Raw genomic sequence first — 21879 nt, 5'->3', positions numbered from 1 at the left:
TTTTTAAATACCTGGTTTTTAGCTTTTGGTTCTCCTCTCTGCTCCAAAAATTCCACCTGATTCCCTAACTTCAGATTCACACTTCTTTTAGCGTCTTATTTACCCTAAAATCATGCAGAAGAAATTCTATTTTTAAAATAAATGGTAATTTAATATAATATATGCACCTTACCAGAGAGTTTATGTTTACTACCAGAGACATCTTAGGAATTCCATATTCCTCACAAAGTCAGTATAATTGCTATAAAAAAATCAACTGTGGTTCTGAATACCCATTCACAGTTGACCTCAACAACATATCTGATGTAGGAGATTGATTATCTGTGACGGGCAGAAGGATGTGGTGGTCCTCGGTTCCAAGTGGAAGAGATAGTGGTAAAGTCATATCAGAAAGTTTCACATCCAATGTTTCTGATAAAGGTCTTTTTGTATAGAATCTTGTTCACTCAAGGGATGATCCTCTATACCATAATCTAGAATTTCATCTGCCCTGGAATGGACTTTTGTTTTGTGCTTCTTTAAATTTTTAATATCTGTATAAGAATTTCCACACAATTCGCAGATAAATGGCCTTTCTCCTGTATGGGATAGAAAGTGTTTGTTGAGCTCTCCTGAGGAAATAAAACTATTCCCACAAATACCACATATGTATGGTTTCTCACCTGTATGAGTGATAAGAGAACTAGAGACAGCAAAAGCCTTCCCACAAGTATCACACACATAAGGCTTTTCTCCAGTATGCCTATGAACATGACAGGTAAATGTGCTGGCTTGAGCAAATCTCTGTCCACATCTATCACAGACATATGGCTTCTCTCCACTATGCTTCCTTGCATGAATCTTGATATTGCTAGAAGTTGCAAATTGTAAATTGCATACATCACATTTATAGGGTTTTTCCTCACCATGACGCATACGACTATAGAAGACCAGCTGGCATTTCTGAGCAAATCCTTTATCACACCATTCACATTTGTATGGCTTCTCACCTGTATGAGTTCTTACATGAGTTTTCAGCTGGTTACACTGGGTAAATGCCTTTCCACACAAGTGGCAGACATAAGGTTTAACTCCTTTATGTATTCTCATGTGCCTTCTCCAACTGCTGGCTTCCGAAAATACTTTCCCACATGTGTTACACATTGGCTTGGCCTTGGAATACCTCTGATCCAGCTCTTTCCCAGAGCTCTCCAGCTCATAAGAATTCTTGACACTGGCTATGTTGGACATAGAGTGTTCATGCAGAGCACAGTTTGGCTGTGATTTTCCACGTTTCCATTTTACTGTAACAGTTTGCACAGTATCTTGTGCTGGAAAAGTGTTTTCCATGACTGATGTCAACTCGAGTTCTGAATTACCATTTCTTTGTGCAACTTGTTCTATTACAGGTGTGGATAATTTATTTGCATCTAAAAATAACAGATGCATTCTCTAAAATGTCACTGGGATATATTGCACTGTTTTATTCTGTCCTGTTTTCCGGGAGCTGAAGGCCTTCTTCTTTTTATTTTGAGAGGACTTCTTTGCTGAAGTCCCTTGTTTAGGATTTGCCTGAACTAAATCTGTAGACATTTCTGATTTTTCCTGACTGTTTTAATCCCGTAGAGTAAGGAGACAAGTCTGTTGATTCAATTCAATGTTTCCAGCAATACTAGACATCTCTGTAGAAGAGGGATTAGCAATAAAAGCAAAATTTTCTATCTTTATTTTACACTTAGTGAACACCTCTTCCACTTTGAGACAGTCTGCGGCCTGATGAATTTCTTTAACATTCCAACTGTTAAGATTTAAAGTTCCTGTGCATATAAACTCCAACAGTTTCTGAAATCCATCAGCCTTCACCCGACTGATCAAGGAAGACATTGTTCTCAGAAGTGCTTCCGTAGATCGCACCAAAATACTCACTAAACGAGGCCAGCACATTCCTATGGGCTTTAAAGTGGAATTCCCCAATCACTACGGTGCAGTCACAAAGAAAGCCCACTTCCCGTTGTTTATTCAGTCTCTCTAAAAGGTGCTCACAGTGATGCAAATACTGCATTTTGATACCAGAATGAAATTTTACCCCTTATTCTAGAGCAATCCAAAGGGGACAGTTTCTTCATGCTCTCTCCGCCATCTTGGCAAGAAATTCTATTTTTAAAGTACACTCTTAATCAAGTTCCATGATTATTGCTGGCAGTCTAATCCTTAAATTTTGGGCCGTGAGTAGAAAGTAGATTCCTCTTTTTATCCATGTACTTTTCAATAGATCCCTTTCAATAGAGCCCCTCTAAGATTGGGAGCCTGCCTCTATATTGTCTTTCTTCCTCATAAATTTTGAAATATTTGGTTAAAACCCTTAGCTGAGTTAGAAAATTATACCTTGTAACAGACAGCTCTGATCAGATTGCCACATATTATGAAACCTGAATGGCTATCATAACCCAGCATCTGCCTATCATGATGCTTATTGTTATGGGTTGAATTGTGTCCTCAAATATATTTTGAGGTCATAGCCCCAGTACCTGTGAATTCGACCTTATGGGTAATAAGGTCTTTATAGATATAATCACATTAAGATAAGGTCATTAGGGTAGGTTTTGAAATCCAATGTGACTTGTATCCTTATAAGAAAAGGGAAATTTAGACACAGAGATACATAGAACAGCATGATGCTCAAAAGAGATAGAGATTGAAATGAAGCAGTTGCAAGCAAAGAACACCAGGATTGACATCTATCATTAGGAGCTAGTATGAGGCAAGGGATAATTTTGTCCAGATTCTCCAAGGTTGAATAGCCCATAATTTGATTTTTGATCTCTATCCTCCAGAACTGTGAAAGAATACATTGTTGTTTTAAGCAAATGGTTGGTGGTAATTTGTTATAGCAGTCCTAGGAAATGAATATATTTAACTTGCAATTATTTATAACAACACATAAGATAAATAGAAGCATATTCTGATTCAGACAAGAATTGTGTCTTGTAAGAGTAGTAACTAAAAGTAATGCTTGGACATTCAAATCGTAAAGGAAGAATAAAATTGTTACTATTTATGGACAACATGGTATATGTAAAATCCCTGAGGATGCCATCAAAAACCTGATCAGAATAAACAAAGTTGCAAGTTACAAAATCAATATACAAAATCTATTATATTTCTATGCACCAATAAAAAACTATCAGAAAGAGAAATTAGGAAAACAATGCCGCCTATAATTACATTAAAAAGAATAAAATACTTAGGAATAAATTTAACGAAGTGTGTAAAAGACCTGTATATTGAAAACTACAAGACATTAATTAAAGAAATAGTAAAAGACATAAATAAATGGAAAGATATTTTGTTCTTGTGGATTGGAAGAATCAATATTCCTAAAATGTTTATACTATCCAAAGCAATCTACAAATTCAATTCAAGTCTATCAAAATTCCAATGTCACTTTTCAAAGAAATAGAAGAGATAATTCTAAAATTTGTAGGGAACCACAAAAAGCTCTGAATAAACAAAACAATCATGAGAAAGAAGAACAAAGCTGTAGATTTCAAGTTCCCTGGTTGCAAACTATATTACAAAGCTATAATACTAAAAACAGTATGGCGTGACATTAAAAAACAGACATGTTGATTAAGAAACAGAAAAGACAGCCTAGAAATAAACCAAACTTAATGATAATTTATGACAAGGAAAAAAACAATATACAATAGGGAAAGGACACTCTATTCAATAAATTGTGTTTGGAAAACTGGACAACAATACAAAATGATTGAAACTGGACCTCCAGCTCTAACAAACAAAAAATTAACTTTAATTAATGAATTAAAGACTTGAATGTAGGATATGAAACCATAAAACTCCTGGAAGAAAACATAGGTGGTAAGCTTTTTGACACAGGCCTTGGTGATAGACTTTTGAATCTGATACTAAAAGCAAAAGCAACAAAACCAAAAATAAACAAATGGGACTACATCAAACTAAAAAGTTTCTATATACCAAAGTAAACCATCAACAAAATAAAAAGGTAACCTAATGATGGGAGAACATATTTGCAAATCATAAATCTAATAAGGGATTAATACCCAAAATATATAAAGAACTCATACAGCCCAATAGCAAACAACAACAACAAAAACCCTCAACCAATCTGATTTAAAAATAGGCAGTAGATCCGAATAGACATTTTTCAAAAGAAGATGTACAGATGGTCAACAGGTATATGAAAAGATGCTCAACAACATTAATTAGCAGGGAAGTGCAAATCAAAACCACAAGGAGAGACCACCTCACATACATTAGAATGGCTATTGTAAAAAAGACAAGAATTACGTGTTGGTGAGGATGTGGAAAAAAAGAGGATCCTTATGCAATGCTGGTGTGAATGCAAATATGTGCACCTACTATGGAAAATAGTATGGCCACAAAAAATTTAAAAATAGAACATCAATATGATCCACCAATTCCACTTATGGGTATTATTCAAACAAACAAAAACACTGACTCAAAAAGTTATATATACCTCCATTTTTTACAATAGCCAAGATATGGAAGCAAACTGTCAATCAATGGATGACTGAAAAAAGATGTGGCACACACACACACACACACACACACACACACACACTGAGGGATGTTACTCAGTCATAAAAAAAGATTGAAATCTTGCTATTTATGACATGGATGGACCTTAACAGCATTATGCTACCTGAAATATGCCAGGAAAAGACAAATATGGTATGAATGTAGGAACTAAAAAAATTAGTTAAAATAAATGTAAATAAAAAATAATTGACTTAAAATGAAAACAAAACAAACAAAACCTCAAGTTTACAGATACAGAGAATACTTTGGGAGGTGGGTGAAATGGATAAAGAGAGTCAAAAAATAAAAAGGAAAAAAATAAGAAACAAAAAAGTGATGGTTACATGTATCCTCTTTTGTAAGAGAAAATATTAAATAGACTCCTTTTTCTATAAAATTATATGGCAATATAGTGAGTTGTGAGAAGGAAATCATTTAGGGAGATGATAAACTAATATTTAAAAATAATTTCAGTTGCATAGCCAGAAATCATTTTATCTGTACTCATTTAAAAATGATAAGAAAGTTTGAGATAAAAACTACAAAGTTATACAGCAGAACCTTAAACTTCTTTCTTTTAAATTTTCACTAATTGAAAAATTACTGCTCCTTTGGAGTAGAAAATAACATTACATAAGGAAATTTATACCATTGTATAAAGAATTTTTATTGGCTTTTTGTTTTCCACAGGCATGATACAAAATTTTTCCTTGAAAAAGAGTACAATTCTAATGGTCCCTTTTATAGCATTATCAAGAATTATTTAGTGTTAAATACTCAAAAAAAAAAGACTCTGGTGTGAGCTAAGGAATGGAATATAGGAAAGATTTCAGTTCTCTATAACAGAACCTACTTTAGTGCCTATATAGTAATAGAGCTACCAGAAGGAATACCAATGATATCTGTGACAAAAGTGACATTCATGGATTGATGCATTTCTGTATAAAGAGATTTGTGAGAAAGGTATGTTAGGAATATTGAACCATTTTTCTTGTCAAAAATAAATGCAGCACAGTCTTCTTTGCCCTTGCCAATATTTTGTACACTTTAGTTTTAAAAATATAAATCTTTTATTGTCCTACACTAAAAAAAAACTTCTTAAAAATCTTGAAAGAAATTTCAATAAATGTATGCATTACATAGGGTAAAACAGAGATTAGTAATAGATTTTCTGTGAAACCACACCACCCACTCCACCCATTTAAGTTCTAAACTCTACTTTTAGATTCAACCTATAGGAACTGCTCTCCATTCCAGATTTGACCAAAAGCTGGACCAGCTCCATATCACTTACTTTCAGAATGACATTTCCAAAAATAAACTGATTTGAGCATTAGGAAATGGTTTGCATAATTTACAAATAGAATTGTTAACATTACTGTAACACCTGTTCACTCAATATATGAATAAATATGAACATATCTCTATTTCCACTTTAGTATTGTAAAGAAATCAAATGAACTGCCCATGGTCAATGTTATTGATGACTTCAAACACATTGATTTTATAGAGTCATAATTTTATGATAAATGGTAAATAAAAACAGATAATTTATGACCGTGTTTCCCCTAAGAGTATGGTAGTATATGTCATCCCTTCTTAGATGACACACTGCTCTACAAATGTATTAATCACTTCTTTTTGCTTAAATTTTTATTTTAATTCCAATTAGCTAACATACAGTGTTATATTAGTTTCAAGTGTACAATGTAGTGATTCTACAATTCTATATGTCACCCAGGGCTTGTTGTAAGCGAGCTCCTTAATCCCAATCACTTATTTAACCCATCCCCCCATCTGCCTCTCTTCTGGTAACCACTGGTTTGTTCTCTAAAATTAAGTCTGTTTCTTGATTTATCTCTCCCCCTTCCCACTCATTTGTTCTTTCCTAAATTCCACATTTAATGAAATTAGATGGTATCTATCTTTTTCTGACTGGCTTAATTTGCTTAGCATAATACACTCGAGCTTCATCCATGTAGTTACAAATGGTAAGATTTCATTCTTTTTTATGGCTGAGTAATATTTCATTTTTTATACATTTATTCATCAGTTGATACACATTTAGGCCCTTTCCATAATTTGGCTATTGTAGATAATGTAGCTATAAATGAGGGCATGTGCTTCTCAAATCACTATTTTCGTATCTTTTGGGTAAATACCTAGTAATGCAATTGCTGGGTCATAGAGTAGTTCCATTTTTAATTTTTTGAGGAGCCTCTATATTTTTCTCCAGAGTGGTTGCACCAATTTGCATTCCCACCAACAGTGTAAGAGGGTTCCCCTTTCTCCATACCTTCAAACATCTGCTGTTTCCTGTGTTGTTAATTTTAGCCATTCTGACAGGTGTGAGGTGGTGTCTCATCATGGTTTTGATTTGTATTTCCCTGACGATGAATGATGTTGAGCATCCTTTCTTGTGTCTGTTAGACATCTTTATGTCTTCTTTGGAAAAATGTGTATTCATGTCTTCCACCCATTTATTAACAGAGTTGTTTGTTTTTTTGGGTGTTGAGTTTGATAAGGTTTTATAAATTTTGGATATTAACCTTTTATCAGATATGCCATTTTAAAATATCTTCTCCATACCAAAGGTTGCCTCTTAGTTTTGTTTTCTCTTTCATTGCACAGAAGCTTTGTATTTTGATATAGTTCCAATTGTTTATTTTTGCTTTTGTTTCCTTTCCCTCAGGAAATATATCTAGAAAGGAATTGCTATGTTCATTGTCAAAGTGATTACACCTTGCGTTCTTCTCTAGGATTTTTATGGTTTCAGATCTCTCATTTAGGTCTTTAATCCATTTTGAATTCATGGTTGTGTATGGCATAAGAAAGTGGTTTCATTCTTTTGCATGTTGCTGTCTAGTTTTCCCAAAATCATTTGTTGAAGAGACTGTCATTTACCCATTGGATATTCCTTCCTGCTTTTTAGAAGATTAATTGAGTGAGTTTATTTCTGGGTTTTCTATTTTTTTTCATTAATGTATGTGTAATTTTTTGTGCCAGTACCATACAGTTTTGATTATTACCGCCTTGTAATAGAACTCAAAGTCCAGAATTGTGATGCCTCAAGCTTGGCGTTTCCTTTTCAACATTGCTTTGGCTATTTGAGGTCTTTTGTGGTTCCATACAAATTTTAGAATTGTTTGTTCTAGTTTTGTGAAACATGTTATTGGTACTTTGATAGGGATTGCATTAAATGTGTTGATTGCTTTGGGTAGTGTAGACATTTAACAGTATTTGTTTATCCAATCCATGAGTATGAAATGTCTTCCTATTTCTTTGTATCATCTTCAATTTCTTTCATCAGTGTTTTAAAATTTTTAGAGGACTACCTTGGTTAGGTTTATTCCAAGGTATCTTATTATTTTTGGTGCAGTTGTAGCATTTTCATTCAAAAATGGAAAATTGAATTTTACACTCACCACCAAATAAAGTTGCCATAGTCTAGCTCCAGTTGTGTGTATGATTGGATATCTGGAATTGTTTTGAGGCAAGAGCATAGAACCTATGTTTTGCAGACTGATAAGCTCAGTAAAAATGACATTAGGTGCATACTCTGGAATGATCTTCTAGCTGTTTGAGTTTAAGTGATATAAGCAAGGAGCAAGGACACACAGTTAACTGAATAAGTGTGGAAAATAATTCAAGAGCCATGCACTGTACATGTTGTAAGTAAATGTCAGAATCAGAATTGTAATTTCAGTTTTGGTAAGATCAGCCATAATATTGTTACACCTGCTACTTTCATATGAGTTTTACAAACCTTAGTGAGATGTCCAGTCAGTATAGGAAATTTTTCTTCCCCAAATTTTTACTGTATTCCTTTCATCAATTTATCACATGTGTTTGTGTGTAAGTATTTATGTATCTCATGTTTGTCACAAAAACAAAAAGAAACATACTAATAATTAATTTCATCCAGTTAACCAAAAATTGAAATGAGTTAAGCCTATGTTAATAATTTATGATGCTTTTTCTTCAACTCTAAACTTTTAGAATAGTGAAACAAATAAACAGAGATTTCTGCTACTAATAGTGAGGATTTTTTATTTAATTGAAAAATTTCCAAATGTTTAATAATATTCTGTGATGAATTGAGCTTAATGGGTGGATAATTTCTACACTCTGTCACTTGTTATGTCCATCTATAATTAACCAATGTAAAATCTCTCTAACATAAAAGTATAATACAATATTAGTCCTGTTTAACTCCACATTTACCTCCAGACACTGTCCATCTCCTTCTTTTCATTATTTTATAACATAGAAACTATAATTTTCCCATAAGACATTTCTACTTATATATTTAACTAACAGTTCAATAAAACAGTCTGTATTTATCATCAACTTTAATTAATAAATATATAAATGATAAAATATAATACATATTATATATGCATATATTTTTATTCAGCTATTTCTTCATTATATACCAATATAGACCAATGATTACTTACATCTTCATAAGTATTTTCAGTAGTTATTTGTACCTGCACTGCATGAAACATTTTTCATTCCCTTTCTGGTTCCAATTACTGAAAGCAAAGTCCAATTTTTTGGTATCCTAGTGTATTTTAAATGTCCTGTAAATAATGAAAAAGCAAGCAACTCTCATTATTTTCAACTTACTTATAGTCATAATTGGCCAAACTTCATAAATGTATGGCCTATTCTGGGAATATAGCTTTACTTTGAATACAATCTCTGCATCTTAGTTAGGTAGTATTATAAATTAGTTTGTAGGTTAGCTTAATCATGTAAATAAAAATTATGAGTCTCTGAAATATTTTGTCAGATTATTTGCATGTTCATTTAAAAATTTATTACTTGAACTTTAAAAAAATAATCAGTGGATTGGTTTATCATCAAGATTTTTAAAAAGTGTAAGCAGGCTTGTTATAATCCGAATGCAATCCTAATGAGGCAAACCGAGCATGTTCTTCATCCGAGAGTACAAGTAGAGTTCACTAACCACCCGCCTCATTAAGTTTGATATGTCATCAATATGGGAAGTAGAATGCTGAATGTAAAATAAATGTAAAGTGAAAACTGCCAAGTGAAGTCAATCTCATGTTTAACTCAAGGCTATTATTTCTTACTTTGCTTATCTTTTGTGATAAAGTGTCTGCAAAGGTTAAATTCTTAGAGCTAATTGAATTTACTGATTAAAGCTTTTACATATTTCAAACTAAATTAATTCAAATAAAAATATATTAGTCCTCTTGCAAACACACACAAATAATCAAAGAAAATATTTTTGAAAATGAAAAATGTGCATACCATTTACCATTTGAAATGAAAATCTAATTTGTCATTTCTGAATAGAAATCAAAACTGTGGATGACATTAACCATGCCAATCATATTAATAACACCCAAATGTATAGTTCAAATTTTAAAATACAAGGACTGTCACACATAATGAGGAATTGCTATGAAATAGCTGTATTTTAATCTTCTATATCTTCAAATGCCACAACAATCATTCCAAAGTGAAAAAGCAATCAAGAGTTAACTGGTTAAATAATTTTTAAAAATGATTAGCAATTTAGGGAACTACTAGGGAACTACAAATATGTCATTTGATTATATTTTCTCACTTATTACTCTGAGATTTCTCACATTTTGTATTAGAGGAAACTAGCTCAAATAGTTTGAGCTAGGTCAAATCTATTAATCAAAATTAAAAATGTAGAATTACTTCTGATCTTTAGTTTACTATACCCATAAAGGTTCTAACACTAAAAATTAGCAAGATATAACATTGCTATTATCATGAAAACAAGTGCGGTAACTATTCTTTTGTATAATTTTATTTTTGTATTTTTCTATATTATCACATCTAATTCTAAAAACATTGCTTATATCCTTTATAAGTGAGAAATATATAAATTAGAGTTTTAAGAATATTTTTATGTTCCTGATTAATGAAGCTGAAACTCAGACTCTGATCCTCTGATCTTTTTACTTCAAATCACCCATTCTTTCCTCTGCTTCTCAATTAGAATAGTTTACTAAATGACAAAGTTCAATACCAAGTAGATAAAGTCTAGTCTAAACTAAGACTCCTTAAGCTATTTTTACTAAATGATACATTAAAGTAAGACACTTATTATGATGCAGGCGATGGCCAGGTTCGAACTTAGAAAACACTAATAGAGTAAGTGAAAAATACCTAGGTCTTATACTTTATAAAAAATGTATAAAAAATGAAGGAATGTATAAAAAAGTATAAAATGTATAAAAAAGTATAAAAAAGTATAAAAAATGAAGGAGTATCCCAGAAGTATACTTCAAAATATTAAAATAATAGTCTCAGTAAGTCTGGGTCACTCAACGGGGAAATTATTCTCTCTACTTCATATAAGCTTATTTGACATTCTTATAAATCCACAAATATAAAGGGCAACAGGCCCACTGGTCTTTTAATTGGGCAGATATTTCACTCTGGGCTAGCTGTCGAAAATCTGGAGTATCACAAGTGAGACTGTGAGACTATCTGAAGGCCAACATGACACCATATTCATATTCTCATATTCTCCTGTATTTATCTGGTTTATAGCTTTATATACTTTGCAACTGTTTGAAGAGTGAGCCTGAGGAAAGCAACATCATACAAATGGACAAATCATTACTCTCATCAACTTCCAATCTTGGAACAGACTTTATCCTAATGTCCTGCCCTACCAAAGTCTATGGGGTACAGTTAAAGTATGTTTAGAGAAATATTCAGAAACTTAACTGAGTATACTAAAAATGGTGAAAATAAACTGAATAATTACACAGTTCAAAAAGATAGGAAATAGATCATTAATTCAGGAAGAAACAGAAGAATATATATAATATGAAAAATATATTTTTATATAGCAGTAGAAAACAAAATGTGTAGAAAATGTAGAAAACAAAAAATGAAACTACTGAATGAATGGAAGAGAGGATTCTTTTCATATAAAATAGAGAAACATCAACACTTAGCTTATGTAGTTAAGAAAAGATGCTGGGAATTTAAAAGGAAATTAGAATGAAATAATATTCATTCTCTAATGAAATAAAAAATGTTATAAAATATTATTAATTGTCCTGAGGCTTCTCCAAATTACAATCTTGAATTTCTTAAAGAAACACACCCTAAGAAGTATTCAAGTAAAGAAAAAAGAACCAAAATTTTCACAAACAAGCTGTCATTGAAGTGTAAACTAAACAGAATCAAACACAAAATATTTTAAAAATTGGGGGTGCATGATTTCCAAGATTTTTCTTGGAAAATCTCTCAGAGTACTGTATCAGTTCAGATACTGCCTATCTGTGTAATTTTTCTCAAACAATAAGGATATTTATCATCTCATGTCAGATTTCACAATGTTTTCTGCTCTGTCATTCTCTCAAGATCCGTTTTATCCTTCCATAAATGCCTCCAGTGTTTCCAAATACTACATCAAGACAAGATAATGCTGAGACTTATAAAAGTATCACTGTCATTTCGATCTGTTCACTAAGACATAGTAGTTTCTTTCTTAGTGGCCTTACAACACAAGATCTCACATTACTCTTTGGCCAGAATTAGGTGACATTCACACATGTAAAATATCAGTTGCCCCAAACTTAGGATTAAACAATGAAAAAAGACAAAGAATAAAAATATAAAATATTAAAGACATAGACAACAATAAAAATCAAATTATTTCACTAGAGCTATACTAAAAAAAATGCCAGTGGTAAATAATAAATCCTCAAATGAAACTCCAAAAATATTAATAAAGAAATCTAATTAAAAATAAATTAGGGGACCCCTGGGTGGCGCAGCTGTTTGGCGCCTGCCTTTGGCCCAGGGCACGATTCTGGAGACCCGGGATCGAATCCCACGTCGGGCTCCCGGTACATGGAGCCTGCTTCTCCCTCTGCCTGTGTCTCTGCCTCTCTCTCTCTCTCTCTCTCTCTCTCTCTCTGACTATCATAAAATAAATAAAAATTTAAAGAAATGTCAATATTAAAAATAAAAATAAAAAAATAAAAAAAATAAAAATAAATTAGGACTAATCTCAATTTACAAGGTGTAGTTCTTTAGCATAATCTCTTTACAGAGATTCTGCAATCAAGGGTCTATGGAGTAATCACAAAAAAATATTCTTACATTAGGAAATAAAGGAAAAAACTTCAAAAAGTAGAAATAATAATTTTTTTTTCTGATCTGGACATAATAAAATAATAAATCTGTTTAAAAGATAGTAAAATACCAGTATTAGGGATATTTCAAAGACACTGTTAATTCTTGGATCAAAAAAGAAATGAAATTTGAGCACCTGGGTGGCTCAGTGGTTGAGCATCTGCCTTTGGCTTAAGTCCTGATTCTGGGGTCATGGGATTGAGTCTTGCATCTGGCTCCCCACAGGGAGTCTGCTTCTCCCCCTGCCTGTGTCTCTGCCTCTCTCTCTCTCTCTCTGTGTGTGTGTCTCTCATGAATAAATAAATAAAATCCTAAAAAAAAAAACTGAAAACAAATTTAAAAAATGAAATTCAGCAACTAAATTATTTTATTCTATTTATAAACATTTCCTAACTACTACATAGTAGTTAATATATAAAAGGCACATATATAGTATTTTCAAGGTACTGAGGATACAATGATGACTACACAGATAACGTTTGTCATCTGCTCAATTAAACCTTTATTCTAATGGGATAGATTCACAGCAGGGAGAGGAAATAACAGAGGGTGATGTTTTATAATTTTTCTCAAGATTTTATTTAAATTCAAGTTAGTTCACATATAGTCTAGTATTAGTTTCAGCGGTAGAATTTAATGATTCAAGAGTGATGTTTTAGATAGGGTGGCAGCATATGGCTTTTTTGGAAAAGAAAAATTTTAACCACCACATAAAGTGCAGAGTGAGTCACATAGATACCAGGGAAAAAGTATTCCAGACACGGGAACAGTAAATGTAAAACCCTCAAATGGTAATGGGATTAGCAAATTTGAGGAACTACAAAAAAAAAAAAAAAAAAAAAGATAGTTACATGGCTAAAGAGAATAAGAAGAAGGAGATTTGGAGAGATGGAGGTCTAAAAAGTATCCACTTTCCATATATTTGGCTTTGTGAATTTCTGTGTTTATATGTGTACATAGTATTATATCATTATATAAAATTCCATGTGTATAGATAACTTGCTAGAATAGTATAGTAAATCCTTGTGTATTCAGAACTTACTTTAAAAAATTAAGAACATTTTGCTAAGCCTGATTAGTATATTTCTCTCTGATCACCATTTTTTATGATGGGGTAACAAAACAACTTCAGTTATGCTATGCAGTATTTAGTACACTATCTCTTGAAGCACATGATAAATATATGGTTGTTCCCCTTTATGTGATGCTTAGATAGACTACATAGTTTTTATTGAATTAATCTATCTCTCAATTATAATAACTGAGACATAATTTCTGGGAGTAAAAACAGCATCACTTCATGCATTAGATTGGGATTGGGAATGGTGATACAAATTTTGGAGATTCTTAGATTGGAGATAGTTTATTAAGACAAGAGACTAAAGAAGATAATCTTAATAGCATTTTAAGATGAAAAGAAGAGAAAAAAACCTATAACACCATCATTTATTTGTAGGGAAATTAGAAATATTAAATAATATGTATAAAACATGGTCCTTGAGGTGGTAGGAAATCCAGGAGGGTGTGATGCATCAAAAATCAGGAAAGTAAACATAAAAAGGAGAGAATAATCAGCTGAGTCAAACATTTTCTAAATCACATTAGATTAGGAACAAGACCTGACATTTGTGTTTGGTAACATAGTTCATTACTGACCTTAATAATAGAAATTTTCTTTAGGGAATGGAGAGGGCTTTTCTGGAATGTTGTTCCACAGAGCACCAGAGAAAAGAAAGATGGCAAATATAGGCAACAATACTGAGCTTGTCATAATGCTGAGTAAAAAATACATCAGTGAGCACATGATACTTGTGCTGTCAAGGGAAAATTTAAAATTTATTTGTTTTTGTTTAAGATGAGATTTATTTTACTGTATTTTTATGTTAATTGGGAGGGTCTAAGAAACAGAAGAATACAGACAACATAGAAGAAAGAACGGTTACAAGAAAAATGGCCTAATCTGGGTGAGAGTTTGCAACCCTGGTACGTAAATTGAATGGCAGATTTTAAACAAGCTCAAGAAGTATTCACCCTTTTTAGCAGAGGCAGTTGAAAAGTAAATTTTGTGGTCAGGAAATGTGTGACTTTCATAAATTTCCTTGTAAAAAGTATAATTATCAGTTGAGAATGGGAAGAAAAAAAGAAAGTTGAGAATGAGAAGAAAAGAAGAAAATATCATCATTTTTGAGAATAGTAAAATGAATTGATGAATGAAATATATTGGAAATCACCAGAACAATTTAGTGTCCAGTAAGGTTGGTATAATATAAGTAAGACTATACAGTGTGATTCCATGACTGGATGTATCATATCCAGCTATTCAGTTCCAGGTACAGAAAGACAATTAGATACAAGTACAGTGGAGTTTTGAGAGACACAGGTTATAGTGGGAGAGGCAGACGATATAAGTAGGTATGCAACTAGAAGTTAGTTTTCAATCACTAGGGAGGAAAGTGATACATAAGAGAAAAAATAGTGAAAAGGTTCTAAATTCAATTAATTAAAAATATTTATGTCAACTTGCTTAAAAATAAAGTATTTCATAAATATTTAAAATGTTCTATCTACCTGTCACTGATCTGACCCTATTTCACACACACATTCACACATATACACATACACAAATTACTATCCTGAATTTGATGATTATGGTTTCTGAGTATATCAGTATTTTAATTAATACACACATGCATATATGCACATATATAAAATATGTATATATTTTTAAACCTTTACAAAAATGATAGTATAATTTTCTATTTTTCCGCAACTACTTAATTTTAAGTTCATGCATGTGATAATTTGAGTTTTTGTTACTTTACTTAGCATTTGTAACTGTGATATTGTGATGAATTATTTTTTTTATTTTACTCAGGCTATCATATTAACCATAATTATATTGAACAAAATATTATTTTTGAAATTCATACTTATCTATCCAGTCTTAATTTAAATTATATCTCCTTCTTAGGAGTCTTCCCAGATTGTTTAGTCAGGACTTTTGGTTACTATGTGTCTCTATTGCATGTGGCTAGTGTCTCTTTTCCAGAATTTTTGGTATCCTTTGTGTTTTAATATTTATGTATATGTTATACCTAAAATGGAGACTTCTATATCTTGGCTATTGTGAATAATGCTTCAGACAATATGGGAGTGCGGATATCTAGACCCATGAATGGCAATGCTGGATCATATGATAGTTCTATTTTAATTTTCTTCACATTTTTACCAGCACTTGTCTCTTGTCTCCTTGAGACTAGCCACCTTAATAGATATGAGATTATATTTCATTGCTTTGACTTATATTTCCCTGATGAGTAGTGATCTTGAGCGTCATTCATATATCTGTTAGCATTTGTATATCTTCTTTGTAAAAAATGTCTGTTCAAGCTCCTCACTCATTTTTAAAATTGGATTATTTTTGTGGACTTTTTTCAATTAAGTTAGGAGTTCCAACTCTATTTTGGTTTTTATGAGTTTCATATCTATTTTATATACTAACTTCTTGTTAGATAAAGGGTTTGAACATATTTTTCTGTAATTTGATAGATTGCCTTTTCATTTTGTTGTCTCCTTTGCCGTGCAGAAGCTTTTTAATTGATATAGTTCTACTTAGTTTTGCTTGTGCTATTAATGTCATTTCCAAAATGTCTTGGCTGAACCAGTGACAAGGAGCTTTCCTTTTATTTTTTTTTCTAGGACTTTCACAGTTTAATACCTTACATTTAAGTCTATAATCCATTTTTATTTAATTTTTATGAAAATTCTTATTGCTCCTATATAGTGCGGCCCACTTAACTGGATTCAGTTTCCTAACTATAGAGGGTAAAAGAAGAGATTTATTGAATGGAACCAGAGTTATTTGATGAACTGAAAACCCATAAGTTTAGTTAATAAGTCCAGAGAAGAACAGTATGCAAGGAAATGTCAGCACTTATTCGTGGAAAAAGATTTTAAAAAATCAAGAAAATCTGCCTAGATTACATAAACTTTAGAGAAAAGGAGTTTTCTTACTTTGTTTGCACTGTTATAACAAAATATCACAGCCTGGGTGTCTCATAAACAACAAATATTTATTTCTTACAGATCTGGAGACTGAAGTCCAAGATCAGGGTGCCAGCATGTTTCTAGTGAGAGCTCTCTTCTCTGTTTTAGACTGCTGAGTTGTATCTTAGCATGCTAGAAGGGGTGAGGGAGCTTTCTACATCCTCAATTATAAGAGCACTAATTTCATTCATGAGAGTTCTATTCTCATGACCTAGATACTCTCTGAAGGCTCACCTATTGATAGCTTCACATTGGACACTAAGTTTTAAACTATGAATTTTGGGTAATATCAACATTCAGTCTACAGCAGGAATGAAGGGTTCATTTTGTATTGTTTTTTTTTTTCTCAGTCTTGTTCTTCTTTAACACCTTGAGCAATACACTTGCGTTGCACTCATATGGTAAGACAATTCCTATGAAGTTAAGAGCACCAAGGCTGATTTTATTTTAATTAGATGGATTTTCTTTTCCATTAGGTCATAGGCTGAGGAAAAGAAAGGACTCCAATCATTCATACATTTATTATTTATTTATTCCTTTGTCATTCTGATAGTTACTAAGCATTTGTTTTGTGTTTAATTAACAAAACAATAAAAGTTGTCTATCCTCAGAAAACAAGAATATTATATCAAAGGGAGCATGATGAAAATGTCAATTATGTAGTAAGTTAGAAGCTGGTGAGAACAATAGATAAAAGTCTCCATTTTTGTTGCTGTGCTTCTTTTGGCCTGAGATGATAAAATAAATCAACTTATCTCTCAAAAGAAATGTGTCCCAATGTTATCAGCTGCCCTCTTCCAACAGATGGTTGCTGCTACGTATGAAGTCCTTTTTTCTAAAATTTCCAAAGTGCATTTAACACAGTTAATACACTTTCTAAAAAATTGTGCAAACTCTGTTAATTCTTCAAATCCATTATTGGTTTCCAAATATACAAACCGAAAAATGTGAGAAAATGCTTTACAAAAAGTTTCTCTTAATATACTAGAAATAAACTAAATTTAAATTTTATTTTATCCTCCCCCAAATTTTGGTTTTATGTGAAAGTGACTGCAGTTGTACCTTACAGAGATTTGACCTTATATGAATATGGAAGCTGATTAAGCAGTTTCTATAAAACCTTAGCATGTCTGATATTGGAGTTTGAAGCCGGGGAACAGCAGGCAGTCAGGAAAAGAAGATGGATGGAAGGTAGGAAGAGGAAGAATAAGCTGACACCCACCCAACATGAGCTGGAACTCAAGACAACAGACAGAAATCTGTGTCAGTTCCTAATTTCCTGTGACATTTACAGAAGGCAAGGGGGCCCTTCATTCATTATGAAGGAAAACACATACACATGGCACAAGATTCAGAAAAACTGAAGGAAGATGCAGGGGAATATGGAATAGTTATATGCTCATTTGCTATTTCAGGAAAACAACCTTTAGGAAGTACAGTAAATGGCTGCTGTTTCACTTTTGTCCTTTAAATCTCCAACAGAATTTCTCATGGCCCAAGACAACTGAAAACAAATTGATAAAGATTCTGGGAAGTGGAGTTTAGCTTCTCCAAGCTGACACACAGCTATGCCATGACAAACACCATTGATGGATTTCTCTATTTTCACAGAGAAATTGGTCTGTGTACCAATATTCTAAGATATGTCTATAAATGGATGACAGAAAAGTAGACCGCAAAATTTTTTAAATTTGTTTTTGCCATAGACAGATAATTCACTTACGTCAATGGATATTTCAGTTTTATTTTTTAAATTTTATTTATTTATTCATGAGAGACAGAGAGAGAGGCAGAGACACAGGCAGAGGGAGAAGCAGGCTTCATGCAGGGAGCCTGACGTGGGACTCGATCCCAGGCCTCCAGGATCACACCCTGGGCCAAAGGCAGGTGCTAAACTGCTGAGTCACCTGGGCTGCCTGATATTTCAGTTTTAAATGCATTGTTTGGAATATTATAGATGCAATATTCCTTGAATTGTACAAATTCACTCAAAAATTCATATTCTAAAATTTTAATTATATTATAATTACAGAAACACAATTTTCTCAAATTGTATGTTTTTATATATCCTCATGCAACTCCACCATAGTTAAAGTACTCCAAATTTTCCATTCTCTTTATCACTTAGATAGAGATTTACAGTCCACAGAGTGAGGCTCTTAGGGGACCTTTCTTGGAATTCTTGTTCCCTGGTTCACTGAACCCAAAATTCAAGGTAGTAGGGACTGGATATCCAATGCTTGTATATTAGAGTTAAATCACCTATTTAAAAACTCAGGCCAAATTCAAATATTTTCCTTTTACTAATAGTGTCACCATTTCCTAGAGCCTTATGATTTCTCCATTGGATAAAATTTATCAGATAATGTGCCTTTTCCTAACTAAAGGACAGTCACATAGCTCAGACGAGGCTAATCATGATGATACAATAATTCAAAAGATAATCTATCATGAAGATAGCTAATGCATTAATTTTAATTAATAACAGTCAATAAAAGAAATAAATAATATTACTCAATACATAAATAATGTTTCATTAATACCAGGCCTGCATATTTCCCAGGCATATTCCCAATTTTTTGGTATTAAGTGGGATGCTCTATAAATAGTTTATTTTTGCCTGTTGATACTAGAATTGTAGCTGATACCAAGGGGTCAGTGCTGTAACAGAATCAGGCATGGCACAATAAATGAGCCTGAAAGAATAAATCCAAAGTACCATAAAACGTTGCTTTAGACATAAACAAATAACAATCAATATCAATCCAGTCTGGTCAAGAAGCTGAGTGTTCTTTCACAAGCTTTTGCCAGATGCTGTTTTGTTTTGCTTGTAGTCATAGAATTTGACAGTTATTTACAGTGACAAAATTTACAATAGCATAGAAAAATAGCATTCAGAAACTATTTTTTACTAGATTGCATTTAGAGAAAACGAAACCAAATGTAATGCCCTTGTAGAACAGCAGTGTGCAAAGCATGATTCATAAACTTGTGTGGGGACCCCACAATGATTTCAAGAGATCCCTGAGATTAAAACTAACTTCATAATAATACTAGAATGTTATTTGCTTTTTTCCACTGTGTTTGTATGTACACTAAATTTGCAAATTCAATAATGAGTAGAAGGGCTGGTCCCTTAGCATAAATCAAGACAGTGGCCAAAAGCACTTCTAGTAGACAGTATGTTTTTCACCAAAAGTGCTCACTGTAAAAAAACAAATAGTCTTAATTTCCGTTGAAGATAAAAATATTATTTAAATATTGGCAATAGTGGGTATGCATTTTAATATTGTGTGAAAATTAGAAAAGTGAAAATATGCAAAAAGTCTGTTATATATCTAAATATAATTGTTGCCTTCAGTGAAAGTGTCTGTGTGATTGTTTTGAGAAGTGAACTAGTCACTTTCAAATTAACCACAATTATGCTTGAAAGAATTAATGAGAGAGACTGTGGTTGTACAAACTTAGGTATCTGCAGATATTTTCTCAAAAATAAACTAATATAGCATAACATTTAAGAAAGATAACTTAAATTTTCAGCTTAGAGCAAGTATTAGAATTTTGAAAAACTTGGATCTACCACTCTGCTTGATAATTTCCAGTGCTTAAGTACTTTTCTGATGATAGCATTAATGAATGCAATTTTTTATATATTTTATAATAAAATGTGTCAACATTCAGAAATGTTTTTCATAATCCCCAAAATCAATACTTTCCAAATCATCAATATATTATTTAAAAAATCATGCATGCAAGAAAACCAGGGAGGGATGCAAGATGGCAAAAGAGTAGGGGTTCTCATTTCATATGGTTCCCAAAACATAGCTAGATAACTTTCAAACCATCCTGAACATCTATAAATTCAACCTGAGATGTAAAGAAAAAACAGCTGGAATGCTGCAAATAAAAAAATGTCCACTTCTTGCAAGAGAGATATGGCCTCCAGAGAATAAAAACCTCACTGGGCAAACAGTTCACACTGAGCCAGGCCACCTGGCAAGGGGTAGGAAATCTCTGCCAGGCTCAGACACCTGAGAATCAGTACAGTAGGTCCCTCCCCTCAAAGACCTGCTGGAAGAACAATGGAAGGGCAAGTTAACTGACCAAGCTGCACTAGGAAACTCCAGGACTGAGAGAAAAGAGTATATAGAAATGGAGGGTTTTTTTTTTTTCCTTATGGTTCATTTATCTTTCAGGTTAAAAGATATTTCCAATATTGTTTCTTTTTTTTCTTTCTTAAATACAAAATTTTATCAACACTTTGTCTTTAAGAATTTTTTTCCTTTTTGACTTTCATATTTTTACAATTGCATGTCATTGTTATATTCTTCATCTTTGTCTTCCTTTCAATATATTCAATTTATTTTTTGTATATGTATGCATATAAATGTATATGAATGTATATATACATATATATTTTTTTCTTTTTTGATGTTTTGTTGTGTTTTATAATTTTATAATTTTGGAATTTAGTTACCTTCTAACATACAGACCAAAATACACTCAGAACCAAGTAGAACATTGTATTAGTCCACTCTGTGAGATTATATTCTTTTTTTCTTCCCATACCCGCCCCCACTTTTTTTCTTATTTTTTTGTTTTTGTTGTTGCTGCTATTGTTTCTCTATGTAAGTTTTGCTTTTTTATATAAATTTGGAACTTGGTACCTTCAAACATGCAGACCAAAATATATTCAGAACAAAGAGAATCATCATTTTAGTCCACTTTGTGATATTATATTCTATCTCCTCCACCATCCCCCCTTTAAAAATTTTTATTGTTATTTTTTAAATTTGTTTTTCACTTTTGTAGACTTTTTTCTTTTATTTTTTTCATCACTGATGTCTTCAGAATTGTCTAGGGTATATTTTGCTTAGGTTGTGGTTGATATTTTTGACACTGCTCACTCATACAGCCATCCTGCACTGGACAAGATTACTAGAAGGAAGAATTCACCATAAAAGAAAGAAATAGAAGTATAACTTTCTGTCAGAGATCTAATGGATATCGATTTAAGGAGAATATTGGAGATAGAATACAGGATTACAATTATAGATTTACTGATGGCTCTTGAATAAACATAAAGACTCATGTGCCCAGGTGGCC

The 21879-nt window shown here is 32.3% G+C and overlaps 1 pseudogene; it reads right to left on the bottom strand.

The window, feature by feature from the left end:
• Positions 1–229: 229 nt before the first annotated feature.
• On the bottom strand, positions 230–2041 carry LOC129521239 (myoneurin-like; annotated as a pseudogene).
• Positions 2042–21879: the final 19838 nt, after the last annotated feature.

Source organism: Nyctereutes procyonoides, unplaced genomic scaffold (assembly GCF_905146905.1).
Source record: "Nyctereutes procyonoides isolate TBG_1078 unplaced genomic scaffold, NYPRO_anot_genome, whole genome shotgun sequence".
In the NCBI taxonomy this organism is placed as follows: domain Eukaryota; kingdom Metazoa; phylum Chordata; class Mammalia; order Carnivora; family Canidae; genus Nyctereutes; species Nyctereutes procyonoides.
Note: the sequence above shows the minus strand (reverse complement) of the source record. Positions and strands in the feature narration are given on the sequence as shown.